We start from the raw sequence: 22,269 nt of genomic DNA on the forward strand, positions 1-22,269 counted from the left end.
GATAACTCTCAAATGTAAAATATAACAGCTGTGAAATGGGAAAACTGAACAAAATCAGATTGCCTTCCAAGCCGCCCTTCTACAGTTATAAGAAAGAAAATTGCACAATTTAAAAACCAAGGTCTTCAGTAAGTAATACCAAAGCTAACTGTACTAAGCAGACATATTTTAGACTTTATTGCTCCTGATTCCAAATCAAGCCCAGAAACAGTTTTAGAAAATTAAGTGCCTAAGCTCATTAAAAAGAAAAAAAATTACACAAGTAGGTAAAACTTTAAAACAGCAATTTATAGTATTATACAAGTAGGGAAGTACACACTCATTAGAATGCATATTCACCCCTCATACTTATCTCTAGCTGGGAAAAAACTACTGGTAAGCACTCTAAGACAACTTCCTACCTAGATGAAACACATGGGTCTAAAGTTGCTCTCTGCAGTAGTCAGCTACCCAATAGAGTATACAGCACATCTCAACACCAAATCATGTACAGTACTGCTACAAAATCAAAATAAAATACACTTAAAGTCATTAAATGCCTTAAATTAGAATTTTATTTTGGGGGCACCTGGGTGGCTCAGTCTTGGTTTCAATTTAGGTCATGACCTCACAGTTCATGAGATCAAGCCACAGGTCGGGATCTAGGGCACTGACAGCGCAAAGTCTGCTTGGGATTCTCTTCCCCCCCCCCCCCCCCGCCTCTCTCTCTCTCTCTCTCTTTCTGTCCCTCCCCTGCACGCTCTCTCTCTTTCAAAATAAATAAATAAACTTTTTTAAAAATGCTCAATCTCTGAAAAAATTATTTAAAAATTTTTTAAATTTTCTGATAGGTTTTGATTCAAAATAAATGGAAGGAATGATAGAAACAGATGTTACAATTTTCTAACTTTTACTGAATTAATGGATCTGGGCAAACCTGAAACACAGCACATGCTCCTGAGAGAGGAAAAGGCGGCATTAAAAAAAAAAAAAAAAATTCTAATCTGGTCAGTCCTTTAAAGCCAGCTACCAATTTATAGAAAACACAGGAGACAAAACTATATTACACACCTGAGGAATACAAACAGTAAAATCTAGCAGGGAAACTATACTATAGAACAAAATAAGGCTGGTTTCTTCAAGCAAATTCCAAGTTAGAAAGACAGACATACTGGGGATGGGTGGGGTGTGTAGGCGGGGAGGCTATCCCATTAAAAGAAACTTAACAAGGAGCGCCTCTTGCTGGCTCAGTCACTACAGCATGTGACTTCTGACGTCAGGGTCTTGAGTTCAAGCACCATGTTGGGCGTTGAGCCTACTTAAAAAACAAACAAAAAACCCTTAAGAAACCAGCCAAATATAATGGATGCTGAGTCAAATAGACATACTATAAAAATTAATATATATGTGTGTATGTATGTATTTTTAAGTCCTTATCTGTTAGATATACATCTTAAAATCTTTTTAGAGTAAGTGATATGATAGTTGAGATTTCCTTCATAACAATACGGGACAGAAGAAATGGTTTGGAGTATAGATCAAATAAGATTGGCCATGAGATGATAAACTGTTAAAGCTGGATATGCCTAAGTGCAGGTTCGTAACTCTATTTCTACATTTTTGTACATAACAGAATTTTCTCACAATTACTGGTTTTTAAAAAGGGGAAATAATTGGAAGCATTTGGAAAACAATGGATGAATAAGCTTGGAAATGTTCATTATACACACACAGGGTGAAGCTGCATACAGTCTGATTTGGAGGAAAATGTGGTGGAGTTCAGTGGTTCCTGGGTAAAACAGCTCCACAGGACTCTTTGTAAGTCCCTCTCCACTAAGCCCCAGGCTATCTGATGTGTCACTCTTTCCGGGTTCAGACACCGGGCACCAACCAATATAAATTCTTCTTGCCCTACTCCACACTAGTTACTAAAAATTGAACAGGAAATAAATTAGAGAACAAAAAAATATATAAAAAAGAGAGACAAAAACAGAATCAAATAAAAAAGAACTAAAAGACAACAGTGATCAAGATCAATCAATCCATTTCTTAATTAAACAGATATGGCTTTCAATTCCCTCATTCTGTGACCTAAATGAGCAGTCTAATTATTAATAACTGAACCTGCCTTATGGATAAGTGCACTTAACTTTCATAACTTTAAAGATAAATATAAACATTTCAATAAATGCATAAGAAATTTTGCTATTTAAAGATACCTCATTGTAAATTCTTTTATAACAATACTCACCCCCCCACATTCACCCATGGGGAAGGGAGAAATGATAGTATTAGTATTAAAATATTAATATTATTAACAACATAGCCATTGATATTTATTAAGCACATATAAACATTAATTTCATCTTCAGGACAACTGTATGAGATATATACAATTATTATTTATTCACATTTCACAAATGTGGAAACTGACCAATTAAAGTGTAATGAATATTTTTAAATAATTGGTTATACAAGCAGTTCATCTTAGAATATTAAATGATGGGTCTTTTTTTTTTTTTTAAGTATTTATTTTGAGAGAGAGCATGAGCAGGGGAGAGGCAGAGAGAGATGGAGAGAGGGAGAATCCCAAGCAGGTTCCATGTGATTAATGCACAGAGCACGACTCAGGGCTCCAACTCAGGAAACCATGAGAACATGACCTGAGCCAAAATCAAGAGTCAGACACTTAACTGACTGAGCCACCCAGGTGCCCCGACAGGTCATTTTTTAAAATGTGCTTTATAACATTTTTAAACAAAGCTGTGTGTGTATACACACATATTGATATAAAAATAAATAGTCAGAAGAGTCAAAGGATTTGCTCAGAAGTCACCAAATCAGCTGTACAGGGCTTCCTAATTACAAGTACAGTATAATAATGATTCTATTTCCTAAACCCTCAAATCCCAGTGGTTCTCCATTCTTTAAAAGGAAAATTAAGTCACAAACCAAAGTCAGTTCAAGTTCATTTTAAAAGAAATGTTACTTTTGCCCAGGAAATGGTCAAAGACTCAAAGATTAACTGAACATACACAGATCCAGGCTGAACAAAAAGCCAAAAGGAAAGCATTAGATACCATCTACTCCTTAAGGGCAGGGACCCTGTATGGTATTTTATAGATTCCCCCTATGAGATCAAGCACAGAATACTTTACACATAAGAAGAGTTCCATGATGGGAATGCAAGTTGGTGCAGCCACTCTGGAAAACAGGATGGAGATTCCTCAAAAAACTAAAAATAGAACTACCCTCCGACCCAGCATTTGCACTACTAGGTATTTATCCAAGGGATACAGGTGTACTGTTTCAAAGGGACACATGCACCCCCATGTTTATAGCAGCACTATCTGCAATAGCCAAAGTATGGAAAGAGCCCAAATGTCCATCGATGGATGAATGGATAAAGATGGTATGGTATATATATACAATGGAGTATTACTCGGCAATCAAAAAGAATGAAATCTTGCCATTTGCAACTGCGTGGATGGAACTGGAGGGTATTATGCTGAGTGAAATTAGAGAAAGACAAAAATCATATGACTTCACTCATATGAGGGCTTTAAGAGACAAAACAGATGAACATAAGGGAAGGGAAACAAAAATAATATAAAAACAGGGAGGGGGACAAAACAGAAGAGACTCCTAAATATGGAGAACAAACAGAAGGTTACTGGAGGAGGTGTGGGGGGGGGGGATGGGCTAAATGGATAAGGAGCACTAAGGAATCTACTCCTGAAATCATTGTTGCACTATATGCTAATTAATTTGGATGTAAATTTAAAAAACAGTAAAATTTAAAAAATTAATTAAAAAAAAAAAAAAGGAGCTCCACGAAAAGTAAACGCCGGGAACTATTCTGCAATAGCATCCCAGTCTCTCAAACCTTCATCAATCTGGCCTCCAAATAAAGGGGGAAATAATACTTAATAAACTCCTTTGACTCAAAATACCTACTCTTCATTGTCATGCAATCTACTAATGGGCCCACCGGACTTGCTGGGTGGGAAAACCAGTTTGACAAGGCAATCACTGCCCTGCTCCAGAGACAACTTCATAAACTCAGTACCCAAATCCCCCCCAATACCTCCCACAAGGAAAAACTGTTCTACCCCATGACTTCCTTATAAAGTCTCAATATCCTCTGTCATCGAAAGTTGATAACACAATGGTTCTCAATCTTTCTTGAACTGCGGACACTTCAGAATCTGAGGAAAAGTCTAAGTCCTCTGCCCAAGAAAAAAGGCCAGGGCATGCACACAATGTATTCTGCACAGAATTCAGGGGAAATCTCAAGGCTTCTGATTAACAGCTCCTGTCTTAGTTCTTCCTTGTATCTTTCCTTTTACCGTCACAGGGACTGTTTAACCTTTCTTCCCTACCTGTTACCATCTTTATCATTTACTCACTGTACTACTACTGTAGTACATTGTACAACTACAGAAACTGCTTACCCAGCTGGGCCCCTCCTGCCCGGGTCTCATCCACTGCCCCACCCTCACCCAGCAGTATTAAGGAATAGCTACTATATGCCTCCCATGGGACACTTACCTTGGTCTATCTTGTCTTCCTCTCCCCTACTATACCGTAAACTGAAAGGTATGAGTAATCATACTCCTTTCTGTAGCTCTCACAGAGCATGTAGCACAGGGCCTTCCTTGCACCTGGCAAGTGTTCATTAGAGTGAATCAATGTCAAACCTAAGGATTTAATGGAAATCTTTCTTTTAAAAGATCAGCAACCATCTTTTAAATGGAACATGGGAGTGCCTGACTAATTGATACTTGGGCAGACCAGGAAGTTGATACAACTAAACAACTCCACCCACCACTTCCTGACCTAGTGCACTGCTAGCTTAGTGATGGGAGGTGGAAGAAGTGGAGATGCTCTCCAGGTCATGGTCACTTTTAATCTTCATTACTTTTCTGCAAAGCAAAACACAGTTTGGCTTGAGTAGCCACTTTTTTCCAGCACCCTACTTACCTAAAAATTTCTATGCAATGCCAGATTTTAAAGAAAATCCTACTCACCAGCCATGTGCAAACAAATACTTCCACAGAAGTTTTCCAACTTAATCCTGTCAGTTTAAGTAGAGTAAAAACAACTTTCACGTTGCTAATAACCTCCACGACAGAATCTAGATAAGCAGACATTCAGCTATGAGTTAGGCAACATCCTTCTCATTTTCAAAGCCCCAAACCACATCCTTTAAATACTAAAATATACAGACATGAAGTCCCAACAAGAAATACTGTAAAGTCTCCCCATGGTTCTTTACTATATTAAACACAGCTGTCCAGGGTCATGTTTACATAGATTTTTTTTTAATGCCAAACCAACATCAGTGCTAAAATATTTCTGATAAACAGACTCCTACACACCCAAACTAGAAAGGAAAAGGGCACCAAGAAGTTTAAAAATACTTTCATCTTTAAGGGCAATAAAAACACAAACTGGGTCCTATTATCATGTTTTGGTCATTTTGGTGTAACAGTTATATATATTTATTTCAAAGCCACAATGCTTTATTAATTACTTTAATAGAAAATCTTAACTTCCCTGGTTCTTTCTAAATCAATTACAAAGTATGCAGAGTTCACACCCAGAACCCTTAGGTACTTCAATTATTAATAAACCAAACCACAAAGGAGAACCTGATACCAAGATCAGATTTCACTGCTGGGTTAATAGGTGGCAAAACTGTACATACCAAACAGCAAAGCCAAACACACTAAGAGTTAAGAAATGATACAAAACTACATCACCCCCAAATTTCTACCAATAAGCCTATTCCTCTCATACTGCCAATCTTCTAGAAACAGACTATTAGTACAAATAAAGTAACCAATCATAATTCACAAACTGCTGGAATTTGTGACTTGTGGGTCTCTTGTCAGCCTCTAAGCAGGATCCTACTCCCTAGGAAAGGTGGTCTTATAAGCTAATAAACTGTAGCCACTGGAAAAATAAAACAAGTATCTTCCCTAAACATACCAGCACCTGAGCTGTAAGAAATGTTTTGTATCTACAAAGCACTTTTGCAAACATCTGCCCTCTTTCTGTTCCTCAGATCATTTGCATCTTGGTTGTGTACAAAGGTATCAGCTGCTCCTTCTTTCTTTCCTCCCCAGTCTCCATATGCCTATTCCCCCATGCTCATGTCACCACAAACCTATATATAACCTTAATGTTTTTGTATTGAAGTCTGCAACCATTGTGCTGAAAGGAGATAAAAGCTCAAAAACTGAAACCTGCTCAAGATCAAGTAGGGATGTAGCCATAACTTCAAAGGTCAACATTTTCTGATACACTACAAGCTCAAAACACTACATTTTAAGTTATAAAAGATTAAGGGGCACCTGGGTGGCTCAGTTGGTTAAGGATCTGACTACTGGTTTGGGCTCAGGTCATGATCTCATGGCCTGCCTTAGGCTCCACACTGGGCATGGAGCCTGCTTGAAGTTCTCTTTCTCTCCCTCAGCCCTTCTCTCTCTCTCTCTCTCTCTCTCTCTCTCTCTCTCTCTCTCTCTTAAAATAAGATTCAAACAAAGAGGTACACCAAGTTCTCCTTATGAAAACACTTTACAATATATGTTACTTCAGGAACAGACACTTAGTCCCATCATGTATTAAACATTTCCAACTTTTAGAAAGCATAGTAAAAGACAATCTGAGAAAGAGCTTTGTATCCAAGAAGCCTTCTACAGTGATTAGCAAAGAACCAAACATTACCCAGAAGCAAACCAGAAGCTAACCTGCATTACCTGGGATCTTACAGACAGGTGACAGTGCTAGACCTAATTTCATGCAGAGGCAGATCCTTTACATCAGTCATTCAGTGTTTCATATAACAACACCCTCAAGGAGAATAACATTTACTATAATTCTTATTTCTACTCTGAGTGGGATGTATAGGTGAGAAAAATATTAAATACCCAAGGATAATCAAATAGGAAGTTCTTCAGTTCCTGAATTCATATGGAAAATAATTATTGAACACCTACAGACATGCTCCAAGGTGCCTGAAACCCTGATTTAATGAAGGAAAAATGAAAGCCAAACAATGAACAAAGGTTTCAGCAGCAGCTCAAATGTAAAAAAGTAGAGAAGATGAGTTATCACAGTATCTTTAAAATGTGACAAACACGGGGCGCCTGGGGGGCTCAGTTGATTGAGCATCTGACTTTAGTTCAAGTCATGATCCCACAGCTTGTGAGTTCCAGCCCCGCGTCAGGCTCTGTGCTGACAGCTCAGAGCCTGGAGCCTGCTTTGGATTCTGTGTCTCCCTCTCTCTCTGCCCCAACCCACTCGCATTCTGTCTCTGTCTCTCTCAAAAATAAATAAACATTAAAAAAAAATTTTTTTTAAATGTGACAAACACAACAGAATTTGCAGAGTGAATGGCAGCACTTATACTGTAAGCATCAATTTAGTTTTTCAAACTTTATTCAAAATAGTATCAAAATAATATGAAACTAAATAGCATATTAAAGTATATTAATAAAGTATAAAGTATATTAAATAGTTTATAGTTGTATAAGAACTAGAAGCATACAGGGTTTACTAGTTTTGTTCATACATATTTAACTACATAACAATGCAACGTAAAAATGTTTTAATTCTATTTATATTAAAGGGTCTTGGGGCGCCTGGGTGGCTCAGTCGGTTAAGCGGCCGACTTCGGCTCAGGTCACGATCTCGCGGTCCGTGAGTTTGAGCCCCGCGTCGGGCTCTGTGCTGACAGCTCAGAGCCTGGAACCTGTTTCAGATTCTGTGTCTCCCTCTCTCTGACCCTCCCCCGTTCATGCTCTGTCTCTCTCTGTCTCAAAAATAAATAAACATTAAAAAAAAAAAAAAAGTTTAAAAAAAAGGGTCTTAATGAATTTCTTCCTTTGGATGATTCACATGTTACTCAAATTTACAAAATAATACTCCAGACCAGAAATTATTTAGTGCGGGAGAAGATGAGAGCAGCACAGGAAAAACTATTAATATATTTATAATATAAGTGCATACCACAGAGATTTGATTAAAACTACACAGATGGTAGAGATTTTTGGACCCACTCTCATCTAAATCTGCAACACTAGCATTACACTCAAATTGCAACTACCGGGACACCTGGCTGGCTCATTCCTTAGAATATGAGACTCTTGTTCTCAGGATGTGAGGTCAAGCTTCATGTTGGGTATAGAGTCTTAATTAAAAAAATTAAAAAACAATAAATTGCAACTATCCTGTGGGGGGGCATAAAGAGACCAGGCCTTTCCTACCTTTGGGAATTTTCTTCCGTTTCACAAGTATAAAATAATTTCCAGCCTCTAATTTGAACATTCAAGCAATCATTACTCCTATTCAAATCTCACAGTTTGTGAGCGAAAGTACCAACTAGATCTTTTCTTCACTCAGTATTTACTAAGCATCTACTATTTACCAGGCACTCTTCCAAAGATTAGCGATACAGCAGTGAGCTAAATATAAAAGTATTTGTCTTCATCAGATATACATTCTAGCTGGGAAGCAGACTAATAAAGCATATGGTACATGAAAGGTCTTTATGGAAAGAAAAGGAAGTATGGAGCATATATATCATATATAGAAAATATATCTAAAGCATAAGATTTTGGAAAGCTATTTTACAGTCAACCATATCATGAAACAATTTTTTTTAGTAAATAAAACTCATTAGAAAGAATATGAGTGCCCTTTTCTATGACAAATCTAGAAATGGAATACGAACATCAGGATAATTGAAAAACAATGTCACATAAAGCAAAGTCTTTTAGGAAATGAATCTGATCCTGCTTTGTGCACAAACCATTCCTGAAATACCCTAGATTTGAAGCAAATTTTAGAAGATTTATGGAAACACATACAAAAAGCCTTAAAAGTGAGTTTAAGACAATATAAGGGAAAGGCAATATAAAAATCAAGAGATTATTATTTACGTCACTCACTGTTAGCATCAGTGTATAGTATTTCCTAAGTTTTTATCACTAAAACTAAATTTGATATAAAGAGAGAAGTGATGTCATGGCTATCGGAGGCAACTCAGCTGTAAGTTGCTTGCACAATTACAGGAAACACACAAATCAAAACTACAGATAAATTCCTTCTACAGGTTCTCATTTGGGAAGATGGCAAGGGGAAAAGAGAAACATCAGAAGAGGAACAAAAAACAGGCAAATCCAACAGGAAAAACACGATCTTTGAACTTAACATGAAAACAAAGGCCAGCCATGAGGTAAAGAAAAGCAGTACTGAAATTAACATTTTTCCTAGCAAGAACCTAGAAAAATAGGCAATGGGAAGCCTCAAGAGGGAAATTTTATCAGAAAAAACAAATTATTGTGAAATTTTCTTTTTGGTCTTAAACAAGTACTTTAATTCCCAAATACCCCTTAAAAAAAAGTTGCACAAGGAATTAGCTGAAGATCAGAAGAGTATGAATACCTAGGAAGTTAAAATCCATTTGGTTATATCAGCTGAAGAAAGTAACTAAAGTTGATTAGGCTTTAAGGAGGAGCTTAAAAAAATTTTAAGCCATGTTTGTTACGCCTTTAGGAAAGTGTAGGTAGGGGTGCTGAATCTTCTTGTATTGAGCAAGTTCTTTGATTCTTAAGGGGGTATAATCAGTTGTGGGTCAAAAACTGTACATCAAGATTCATCACAGCTTAGATGAATTCTTTCTTAGGTTATTCTTCTTTCTTCTATTAAAAAAAGTTTTAATTCTATCCCACTATCACATTTCTATCCATATCCCACAAATCCAGAAACAAAATTCATTGACTCTCCAAAATAATATTGAGTAGAAAGTTAAAATTTTAAGCGCTGCCTGGCTGGCTTAGTCAGAAGAGCATGCAACTTTTGATCTCGGGGTTGTGAGTTCGAGCCCCACACTGGGTATAGAGATTACTAGAAAATCATAATCATAACAATAATAATAAATTTTAACAAAGTTAAAATTTTAGAAAGAGAATGATTCAAAAGTATCAAGAAACATCAGACTTGGTTAAAAATCCTTTAAGATCATCCAACTTCCTGGGCGTCTGGGTGGCTCAGTGGGTTAACTGTCTGGTTCTTGGTTTTAGCTCAGGTCATGATCTCATGATCCATGGGTTCCAGCCCCGCACAGGGCTCTGTGCTGTACAATCAGGCTCTGTGCTGACAGCTTGGGATTCTCTCCTTCTCTCTCTGCCCTTCCGCCTCTCACTCTCTCTCAAAATAAACTTAAAAAAATTTTTTAATTAAAAAAAAATATTACCCAATCCTGTTATTTCATGCTCAAAACAAAACAAAAACAAACAAAGTGTAATGTTTATTTGGTTTCTTGAACAGAACTTCCTTACTGTGGGAAATGCAAAGTCTGAGAATCAAAGAATCATGAGATGACCACCTACCCATGTGTTCATACATTGATGGAGGACCAGAAAACACACTTTTATCATTCAATTCTTAAGCTGACAGGGTTCCAAAGGCTAGCTTATACTAAAAATTCACGTAAATTTATTAAGTCATAATGGAGATCAAAATTCCAATTTCAGAAACTGGAATACCTAAGTTCTCCATTCATATTGTCTCCTCTCCTGGTATCAACATTATTAAACCAGAAGGTTTGGGTTACACATGAAAAAAAGCAAAGAAAGAAGAATAACCTAAGAAAGAATTCAACCAAGCTATGATGAATCTTACAGTTTTTGACCCACAACTGATTATAATCCCCTTAAGAACCAAAGAACTTGCTCAATACAAGAAGATTCAGCACCCCTACCTACACTTTCCTAAAGGCATAACAAACATGGCTTAAAAATTTTTTAAGCTCCTCCTCAAAGCCTAATCAACTTTACTTTCTTCAGCTGATATAACCAAATGGATTTTAACTTCCTAGGTATTCATACTCTTCTGATCTTCAGCTAATTCCCTTAACTGTTCTAATCTCTCTAGCTGCTCACTTACTAAACCACAAAGTTCCTTCTGAGGATGTCTCACTGCATCTATTACTACCCAGCTCTTCCTAATTTTCTGAGTCTCCATATCTCAAAGCTGAATAGTATACTCCCTTCAAAGAGAAGAACCTGGGGCGCCTGGGTGGCTCAGTCTGTTAAGCATCCAACTCTTGATTTTGGCTTGGGTTATGATCCCACAGCATGGGATCAGGGTGGGATGAACCCCAAGTTGGGCTCCGCCCTGGGCATGGAGCATGCTTGGGATTCTCTCCTCCCCCTCTCTTCTGCCCCTCTCCCTCACCCATGCATGCACTCTCTCTTTCTCTCTCCCTCTCTTGTGGGGCTCAATCCCATGACCTATAATCAACACCTAAGCTGAAACCCAAAGAGTCAGATGTGCAAATGACTGAGCCACCCAGGAGCCCCCAAAATAAACTGCTTTTCAAAGACATTTTCTCAAATCTCCCTCAGCCCCTTCCTGGGCCTCCAAGCAATGATTCTCTAGTTTTCATGGCAGATTCTTATCCCCACCCCCTCAATCTCCCATCCCCACCTCCAGGAACTTTTAATTTTTTTTTTTCAACGTTTATTTATTTTTGGGACAGAGAGAGACAGAGCATGAACGGGGGAGGGGCAGAGAGAGAGGGAGACACAGAATCGGAAACAGGCTCCAGGCTCTGAGCCATCAGCCCAGAGCCTGACGCGGGGCTCGAACTCACGGACCGCGAGATCGCGACCTGGCTGAAGTCGGAGGCTTAACCGACTGCGCCACCCAGGCACCCCCAGGAACTTTTAATTAAGTACAATCAATTCTGCTATATGGGATTGACAGATATATTGGGGAACAACTTGAATAGAATGTGAATTTTGTGTTTGCTTATGTATGATTTCTACTGTGAGAAACACTGAATGTACATTCAAAACTGCACTCAGCTTATCCCAGCTGTATAGAAATATAAAAAACACAAGCACACATCTCAAACATTTTAGCAAAAATTTTTTTTAAAAAACATGTCAAGGATACACACCAACCATACTGTTTTCCTGGAAATTTTCAGATACATTGCAGCAACATGCGTGAGTTCACGGAGACATCCCAGGCTCCTCAGATAGTCTAGACTGGGAACTGGCTAAATGCTCCACCCAAGTCTAATGGCTCTAAATTCAACTTACATGCTATACCAAGTGGCCACCCAAACCTGTCTCCAGGACTCCAGGCTTATACACTGACTATTCAAAATCTCCACCTAGATGTCTAATAAGCTAGCAAGCATCTCAAACTCAACATGTCCAAAATCAAAATCCTGACTCCCTGTGCACGTTCCACCACCACCCTCCCAAAATCTTCCCCATTTTAGTAATCAACAAACCCATTTTTCCAATTTCCAAAGCCAAAAACCTTGAGTCATCCTTGACCCCCTTTTTCCCTCACAAACCACATCAGGAATTCCCATTGGCTCTACCTTCAAAACATACTCAGAATCCAACTACATCTGACCCTTGAACAACAGCAGGGATTAGGGGCACAGACACCTCCTCATCCCTATGCAGTCAAAAATCCGAATTATAAGTTCTGACTCCCCCAAAACTTAATAGCCTACTACTGACTGGAAGCCTTACTGATAACATAAACAGTTGTTTAGCACATACTTTGTATGTTACATGCATTATATTCTGCATTCCTACAATAAAGTTAGAGAAAAGAAAATATGAAAAAAAGCATAAGGAAAATACATCTACAGTACTGTACTATAAAAAAATCCATGTGAGTGGACCCAAGCAGTTCAAACCCATGTTGTTCAAGAGTCAGCTTGTGCCATTCACCACCTCCACTGCTAATACTCTGTTCTAACCACAATTTCTCACCTGCATTAGTCTCCCATTAGTCTTTGAATTCTATTCTTGCTCTCCATACGGTCTACTCTCAAACTCAGCAACCAGTATAATCCTATAAGGAAAAAGAAAAGCTCATCATATTTTTTTCTGTGCCACACCCTTGTTAAAAAGAAAACCACAGGCCCAAAATGGCATCACTTGGGGGGGCACCTGGGTGGCTCAGTCAATTAAGCATGTGACTTCAGCCCAGGTCATGATCTCATGATCTCACAGTTAAAGGGTTCAAGCCCCACATTGGGCTCCATGCTGACAGCTCACAGCCTGGAGCCCACTTCAGATTCTGTGTCTCTGTCTCTCTGTCTCTCTGTCTCTCTCTCTCTCTCTCTGCCCTTGCCCTGTTCCTGCTCTCTCTCAAAAATAAACATTAAAATTTTTTTAAAGATTACATAGTCCTCTATATTTTACTAGCTACCTGAAAATTTAGTTTTATTGTTGACATCCTCTAAAATCATAGTAGGTGTTTCAGACAACAAATCCTAATATATTCTTTTTCTCTTTCCACCAACCTTCTCCCCAGGACTTAGCTTTAAATACAGCTTTAAACACATTTAAGGAAAATCTCTGAGATTTAGGTTCCAAACAACCTTGTCTCATAGCAAGATCTAACACCATGCACTTCAAAATCTAAGCATGCCTATTTAAACCAAAGATTACCTGTGACCCAAACCTACACTATTTGGCCAAACCTAAAAATCACTTTTTACCTTTGCCTCATTCAATTCCCTCGTCCTCCTGACCTTCACTACCAGCTGTCTTCAATGTGGGGGGATTATGAATTGATGAGCTTTTAATAGGAAGCTATTTGATTATTCTTAGGCAGAAAGTAAAGTCCATCTGGGTTTGTTCTGGAGTCTCTGTGATGTGACAGAACCTCAACTAGGGATTTTACTTCTATAAACTATGTCATCTGCGACCTGTGTATACTGAGGATGTTTAGACACACCTTAAGCAGGCCTGGTGTCTAGTCTACAAAAGTATTTGGATTGTCTTAGGTCCTTCTGAAAAGCAATGGACCAGCATCCTGCCCCACTTCAAGAACGAGTTGTCTCCTTGTTACTATGGTGATGAACACCCTGTGAACAGAGGTAATTTGCCACTTGCTGAAAACTCAAAGCATTCTGTAGCATTGTTTTTTATCAGGAACAAGGTGGGAGGAGCAGAACCAATTATGGAGTATATTTATAAACACTTAAAGGAGTGTGTTACTTTATTCTGAATAACAAGATTTTAAATTGTTTAGTTTACAGGAAAAAATGAAGGAAATAAGAGGACTGAAGAAAAGAAACATGTTGACCTACATCCTAACACGTACAGCTCTGCATCATTGTTGAACCTGGCACTACAGCTTTTCCAGAATAGAGTTCTTAGACTGGTTTTCAGATTGGTCGCACATACACAATATATATTAGTTTTCTCACCAGCATTTAGTCTTCTATTAGTCTCCTGCTACTGTGTTTTGTGTATGTGTGACCAACCAACAGTCTGGAAGGGAAGAAAAATCCACTCAAGTAACAAGTTATCAACCAAGTAGGGTAAGAACAATGCTTCTGAAACACTAACAGTTAAAGGAAAGAAATTATATCTCAATAAATTCTTAAAAGTCACACTCAGGGGCACCTAGGTGGCTCAGTCAGCTAAGTGTCTGATTCTTGCTTCTGGCCCAGGGGCATGATCTCATGGTTCGGGAGTTTGAGCCCCGCATCTCTCTCTCCTCTCTCTCCATCCTTCCCCTGCTTGTGCATGCTCTCTTTTTCTCTCAAAATAAACAAACATTTTATTTTATTTTATTTTATTTTATTTTTCAACGTTTATTTATTTTTGGGACAGAGAGAGACAGAGCATGAATGGGGGAGGGGCAGAGAGAGAGGGAGACAAAATTGGAAACAGGCTCCAGGCTCTGAGCCATCAGCCCAGAGCCTGACGCGGGGCTCGAACTCACGGACCGCGAGATCGTGACCTGGCTGAAGTCGGATGCTTAACCGACTGCGCCACCCAGGCACCCCAAACAAACATTTAAAAAAAAAAAAAAAAAAAAAGGAAGAATACTCGGCACCTATTCCTGATTTTCAAAAAAATTCTTACCAAACTAGGAAAACTTGACCTTAATAAAAAGAAACTAACAGAAATTTATATGAAACAGCATACTTAATATCAAAATATTTAAAACATTCCCCTCCTATATTCAGGAATAAAACAAAGATGCCAGCCATCACATTACAAAAACAAACATGCCACTAACATATTCAAAGGGAAGAGACAAAAATCTGTCACTGCTTCCAAGCTACATGTTATGGGCTTTCATGTTACTAATCAAATTAAAAGTTACTTGGTCTCATAGCTCAAAAACTTACCAGATACAAGATCAAAATTTAAAATCAAACAAAAAAAACCATGAAACAAATAATTAACACATGACCCAGCAACTCTATTCCTAGGTATATACCCCCAAAGAACTGAAAAGAGATATTCAAATACTTGTACACAAAATTTTATAGCAGCACTATTTAAAACAGGTGCAAACAAACGAGATGTCCGTTAGTGGATGAATGTATAAACAAATGGCGGTGTATACATACAATGGATTAATGAAGTACTGGTACAAGTACTTGTAGAGAGCAAGATGGAGTCACTCAGGTCAAACAAGGGCCTTTGTCAAGCAATGACACTGTTAAGGGTACTGCAGCTACAAGATATCGTCAAGACCAGCACCAGTTAATGACACCCCAGAAGTGATAACAAGAAGCAGAGGAGGTCTACAGGGGCCCAAAAATGATTAAATCCTTTTGGGGGTGGGGGATTTTTGCAGCTGTCAGACTCTTTAGACACTGACCCCTCTTTGACCACTTTAAAAAGGCAGCTGCAGCTGGAAGGCTCTGCCCAACTGATCTCTGAACAGAGGTGAGATCCTTCACTGCTTGAACATAATAAGCAGTAAGTGCTGAGAGCTGACCCGAACAGGACCCAGGCCTGATCTCAACTGGTCGCTCACAGACTGACTCCTCATTTGGTTCATTAATTTCCCACCCCCTGTGTGATCTTCTGTGTTGTGTGACTTGTCTTGTGCTCTGCTGTGTAAGAAGCCAAGTTAATCATGTGGTGAAATGTCACTGAGTTTGGAATCCTGAACCTGCTTTATAATTATGTTAACACTACTTCATGACTGAATAGAGCTGACACTGTAGACAGATACAACTTACGTGTGTACCTTCACAGAGTGCTTATAACAGTACTACAACATGGATGAACTTTGAAAACATTATGGTAAGTAAAAGAATCCAGACACAAAAGGTCACATATTTTATGATCCATCTGTAGAACAGACAAACCTATAGAGACCGAAAGTAGATTAACGGTTGCCTAGGACTCGGTGGGCAAAGAAATGGGGAGCAACTGCTAATGGATATGGAGTTTCTTTTGGGAGTGATGAAAATTAATCAGAGGTGATGGCTGCACAACTATGTGACTATACTAAACACCAATGAACTGTATACTTTTAAAACACAAATCTAATGGCATATAATTCTTATCTAAATTTAAAAAGAATAGTAAGATTTGTTGTGGGAAAAATAAAGTTCCCAAAACATACAAAAATACTACAGTAATCAAAACAGTATGGCAAGAGAGCGGAAACAAGTAAGTAGTTCAAGAAAACAACACCCTAAATGATTAAAGCAGGATGTTTGAATAAACTCACTGGGTATCTGAGTGAAAAGGTAGATGCCTACTTCACTATAAAAACTTAAAAGTGACAGATTGAATAAAATGTAAAATCCAATGCTGTCAAATATGAGAGAATGATTTTAAAATCTTAGTAGGGGAGGTGCCTGTGTGCCTGTGTGGCTCAGTTGGTTGAATGTCTGACTCTTGATTTCCACAGGTCATGATCTCATGGTTCATGGGATCAAGCCTCTCGTTGGGCTCTGTGCTGACAACACGGAACCTACTTGGGATTCTCTCTCCCCCCCCTCTTCCCCTCTCCTACTCACACTGTGTCTCTCTCTCTCTCTCTCTCTCAAAATAAAAATAAACATTTTTTATAAATACATACATACATACATACACACAAAATACTGACATATCTGGCTAAATACAAATTCTAAATATCTATTTGGGGAAAAGACACAATAAAGTTAAAAGATAAGCAAAAGATTGGAAGAATATTATTTGCAATATACAAAAGGGATTAATTTCCATGATATTAAAAACTTCATGCAATCCAATGGAAATGGAGGAGAGAGGGGACAGTATTTTAGTATAATACCATTGGTGTGAAACAAAACTGAAAAGACTGTAGTTTGCAAATACAGAAAAACTGGTTATGCTTGGGATGACAGGGACATTTTTTTCTGCATCATATTTTCAATGTTTGAATTTCTGACCACAGTATATATAGTAATTCTATAATACCAAAAACAATTTAAAAAGGAAAAAAGTCTGAGAGGCAAACTTAAAAAAGAAATTAAAAAAAATGTTTATTTATTTCTGAGGTAGGGAGGGGCAGAGAGAGAGAGACAGAGAATCCAAAGCAGGCTCCACGCTGTCAGAGCAGAGCCCAACACTGGGCTCGAACTCACAAACCATGAGATCATGATCTGAGTAGACATCAAGAATCAGATGCTCAACCAAGCAAGCCACACAGGCACTACTGAGAGACAAACTTTAGGTAGCTGAGGGACACTAAAGGATTTTTAAAGGGGAAGTAGAATGATGGTTTAGCATTGTTGACAGATCCCTGGAGTACCTTTATAGAGAATGGATAGGAGAGATACCAGTTTGGAAATAGTTATTGATTCATTTCTCCATTCAACAAATGTTAAACACCTACTGGGGCTTGGCACTGAGCTAACCACTGGCACCAGTTAAAAATGTTGCAAGTTGTCTCTCCAAAAGGTCATATACCTACTTTGGGCAATGGTGCAAAGGAAATAAGGGAAACACCTATTGTTTGTTTGTTTGTTTCTTTTCTTTTCTTTCTTCCTTTGTGGTGCGGGGGTGGAGGGGAGGGATGCATATAGAACTTTTGCCATTTTAAGACATCTGTGAATAATATCCTTGTGGTATTCATTGTATTACAAAAGGACCAGGTATTCCTTGTAAGTATAACCCATATTTTGGCAACTCACTGAAGAAAAAAAACAAAATGCAACATCAGCCTGTTCTTACAAGTTCAAGATTCTTTGACTTTGGAAAGTCCAAGTCCTAAAAAATCTCTAAAAGAACTTCAAAGTCACCCTTACTCATTTTCTGTCCTTTTTAAAATTCTTTGGTTTTGTCAAGAGATGAATAAAAAGAGGACACAATATTAACAGGCCAAAGGAAAAACATCTTAATGAATCATATTAAAGATATTTATAATTATGATTTAATCTGCATTGGTTTCTTTTTACAGACATGTTCCCATTTTATCACAGCCATCTGCTATTTCAACAGTAAGCCTGTTTTACCAAGTTTTAATAAAGACCATGACTATACATAAAAATTTTTTAAACTTTCTGACTGTAAAACTTCTTTGTTAAAAGTGTCCCCTAAGTGAAGAGGCAGAAAAAAGAAACTGCTGATGAATTTGGTAAAAAATTCACGCTACCATTTGGCTTAGGACATTTCAAAATGTGAGGGGTGTGGCACCAGCTCCTGGTTTACCACCACTTTAAAGCTAAGTGCTCTGCTTCACGATCTAGGGCTGAGAAAAAGAGCTTTTCTGAGGTTGCTGGTCAGCAGGCAATCACCGTCACCTTGACAAAACCAACTGGCTGAGTGAGCTTTCCTTAAACCTATCATGTTACCATCATTCTTCCCAAACCATGCTGACAAGGTCCCTCATGTATAGATTTCCTATTGTAAATGCATGATGTGGGCAATACCAAAGCAAATGCAAGTCCCTTTCTGAGGAAGGGTATGGTTAAGCATGACAGTCACAGGACCTAGATATCGTAAGACAGTCCCAATTTCACAGTAATCTATTGTTTTCACATAAGGTGATCTTTTAAATGTGTGATTCAAGATGATTTAATAGTTAGACTCATGAGAGTTTTTTTAAGTGAATACAAAGTTCAAAACACAGAAAAGAAAAAAAAAAAAAAAAAACAATCTTTCCAGACTCTCCTGAGTCTGAATTTTGGACCTGAGCACATAATCATATGGAAAAAACCTGGCCTAATCCTCCCAACCCATCCTAAGAGAAGCATTTCTTCCCAGGCAGGAGGAGCTCACCAGAAATTACAAATGATTTTTAAAAACAAAGCAAACAAGAAGAAAAAGCCATTAGCACATACAAGCTTCTAATTGAAACACAAAAGACGGTGAGGAAAGGAGAGACTAGAGAAGGGAGCAATAAACAGTGGTTTCCAGAAGCCCTTTTTGCAGAAATGTTTACTTTAGCAGTTGGATACTGCTGTACACTGGATCTTACAGAAATAATTATCATCTTCACAACTGTGAACAAACAAGAAAGTTCATCTGGTCATCTAATCTATTTCACATGTGCAATGTCAAATATTTATTTGTTCCTTTTATATCTTATTAAATATTTATTCTTTTTAGCCATAGCTGTCACTATCTTGAGCCACAAAATCTTTTATTTTTATTATTATTTTTTTAATATTTATTTTTGAGAGATTGACAGAGTGTGAGCCAGGAAGGGGCACAGAGAGAGGCAGACACAGAATCCGAAGCGGGCTCCAGGCTCTGAGCTGTCAGCACAGAGCCTGATGCGGCAGGGCTTGAACCCACAAACCGTAAGATGATGACTTGAGCTGAAGTCAGATGCTTAATCAACTGAGCCACCCAGATGCCCTCACAAAATGATTAAAAAAAAAAAAAAAAAAAAAAAGATGTAAATATATGCATTCCTCAATAGAGGAATGCAGGAATTTCTTAAATGCCAGAGTGGCCCACATCCCCATTCTGAGACATCACAGGCAATTGCTTTTACTTGAGCTGCCATCCGGATATCCTAGAACCTTCCTACTCTGACCTTATCCAAAAGGTAATCATCAATAGATAAGGGAGAATTTAGTGGACTGTGAGGTGGCCTGGTATGAAATTAAGGAAAAAGAGGGTCTACCTAACCCAATCACATCAAATCTAATGGGGGGAAAGGACAATGTATTTGAGCAGAAGAGATTAAGAGTGGAGACAAAGTCAGAAGATTGGAAGACTCGCTAGATGAGGGAGCAATAAATGCTTGCTTCAGAGTGGATGAGGTGACCAGATCAGCAGACCCAGCCAATGAAGGACAACAGGAATTGCTACAGACCTGGGACAATTAGGTACTGTCCCAATTCACCTCAAACCAAACTATGTGACCTGAAATTGTATTATGTGTTTCTTTACGTCCCCACACATCCATATAAAAATCTAACAACAGGTCATGATTCAACACCTACTTTATGAAAAGGAAAAATATTCTACAATCAGAATTATTTCCTGACTGCATTTATATGACTTGCAAACCAGTAGGGGGTTGGCTAAGACTATTCAGATCCCCCTTAAATTGCTAAGGTTATCTACCTATTTATTCCCAGAATTATACCCCAGACTTCTGGATAATACTGGATGGTGGACTAAACACAAAGCTATTTGTTGCTCCTTCCCCAAACACTAAGATTTTTTTTTTTTTTTTTAAACACATAAACCTAATGGTACGAAGAGAACTGGAGACTGTAGTCACAAAACCTGGAAAGATGAAATATAAATGGCTAAAGGGTAAAGGACTCAAAGACTTAAGAAAACTGAATCCTAAGGTAAGCATCAGGGAACAACACTCCCCCAAAAGTATCAGCAGAGAATAAATGGGAAGGGTTAACAGAAAATCTTTCTTTTAAAAAAAAATGGGGTGCCTGGGTGGCTCATTCAGTTAAGCATTCGACTTCGGCTCAGGTCATGATCTCATAGTTTGTGGGTTTGAGCCCTGTGTCAGGCTCTGTGCTGACAGCTTGGAGCCTGCTTCAGATCCTGTCTCCCCCTCTCTCTGCCCCTCCCCCCACTTGCATTTTCTCTCTCTCTCTCTCTCTCTCAAAAATAAAGATTGTTTTTTAACATTTATTTATATTTGGGAGACAGAGAAAGACAGCACAAGTGGGGGAGGGGCAGAGAGAGAATGAGACACAGACTCCGACGCAGGCTCCAGACTCTGAGCTGTTAGCAAAGAGCCCAATGTGGGGCTCAAACCCACAAACCACGAAATCATGACCTGAGCCAAAGTCGGACGCTTAACCAACTGAGCCACCCAGATGCCCCAAAAATAAATTTTTTTTTTTTTTAAAAGCTTACTTTGAGGAGAGCACACATGTGCAAGCAAGCGGGGGAGAGGCAGAGAGAGGGGAGAGAGAGAATCCCAAGCAAGCCCCACACTGCCAGCACACAGAGCCCAATACAGGGTTCCATCTTATGAACCATGAGATCATGACCTGGGCCAAAATCAAGAGTTGAACACTCAACTGACTGAGCCACCCAGGTGGCCCCAGAATATCTTTCTGAAATGCAATTCCAGATCCAGTTGTTCAGACAAATGCCCTTCCCTCTCTTGCAAAGGGCTGAAGATAATCTAAAGAAGGTTAAAACAGACGGTTATACAGACCAGGGAATCACCAAGTAAAGCAAAGGCAGTTTCAGTTAGCATAGGTACTAGATCTCTGTCCACGGTGTGTTGGTAAATATAAATGTTTAACCACTTGGGGGTAAGGGGAGGTGGAGACAAGGGTAATTATCTGTAATATCTGCTGAATTCTTGTGGTATAAATACTCTTACCATGGCTGCTTCAAGCTAAGAAATGGTATCACTGTTCACAGAGATTAGATGAGATGCATGGTAGCCTATCATTAAATAGTATTTCCACCATACAGATTAGATGTAAATAATATCAAGAGCATCCATAATGACAAAATGTAATAAAATATTCAGGGGTAGTGAGTTTTTAGAATTTATTGATTTGAGTTTTTTAATATAACATCTAAGTTTGCATAATCTTTAATAATTGTCATATTTAGCAAACGGCTCACAAAGTTCCTGAAAATTTTAACAACTGTCTATGATGCGCTAATACTAGTCATCGACCCAGCCCTCTTTATTAATACCCTTTCCCAAAAGGCTGACAGTCAGGCCTTCACTTCCAGGCAAGGGAGATTAGAAAAAACTTTTCTGGAGAATATTAACAATTAGTCTAAGAGAAAAAATTATATTTTGCCATTATATGACAAATTCTCAAACTAAATTTGTCCAGCCAGATCTTCCTACAGTGAAGCTCACAATTGTAGAAGTCCTACTGCACATGCAGAGCTTTCAATCAGCATTCTAGGATCCCACTATTAAATATTAGCAAATAGCCAAGAATTGCTAGACCTCTCTAGCACAAAGAAATTAAACAGAAAAAGCAAGTTGGAAGAGACAGCACATGCTTTGCAGGCATGTGACCTAGGCAGTCACACAGTGCCCTGCACTTAGAAGATC

At 38.4% G+C, this 22,269-nt stretch overlaps 1 protein-coding gene across 6 annotated transcripts in view; it reads right to left on the minus strand.

The window, feature by feature from the left end:
• FBXO34 (F-box protein 34) overlaps positions 1–22,269 on the minus strand; it is a 90,509-nt gene that overhangs the window by 19,369 nt on the left and 48,871 nt on the right. For 2 of the 6 annotated variants that reach the window (XM_086709691.1, XM_086709692.1), the window contains exon 2: positions 12,792–12,873. The exons of 2 other annotated variants lie outside the window; for them this stretch is intronic. The gene's annotated coding sequence lies outside the window, so the exon portion shown is untranslated. Of the gene's footprint in view, positions 1–4,530; positions 5,701–11,953; positions 12,547–12,791; positions 12,874–22,269 lie in introns of those variants that run through there. 2 more of the 6 variants (XM_086709696.1, XM_086709693.1) reach the window with 2 other exon arrangements.

Source organism: Puma concolor, chromosome B3 (genome assembly GCF_028749965.1).
Source record: "Puma concolor isolate L17-30 chromosome B3, mPumCon1.1.hap2, whole genome shotgun sequence".
NCBI lineage: Eukaryota > Metazoa > Chordata > Mammalia > Carnivora > Felidae > Puma > Puma concolor.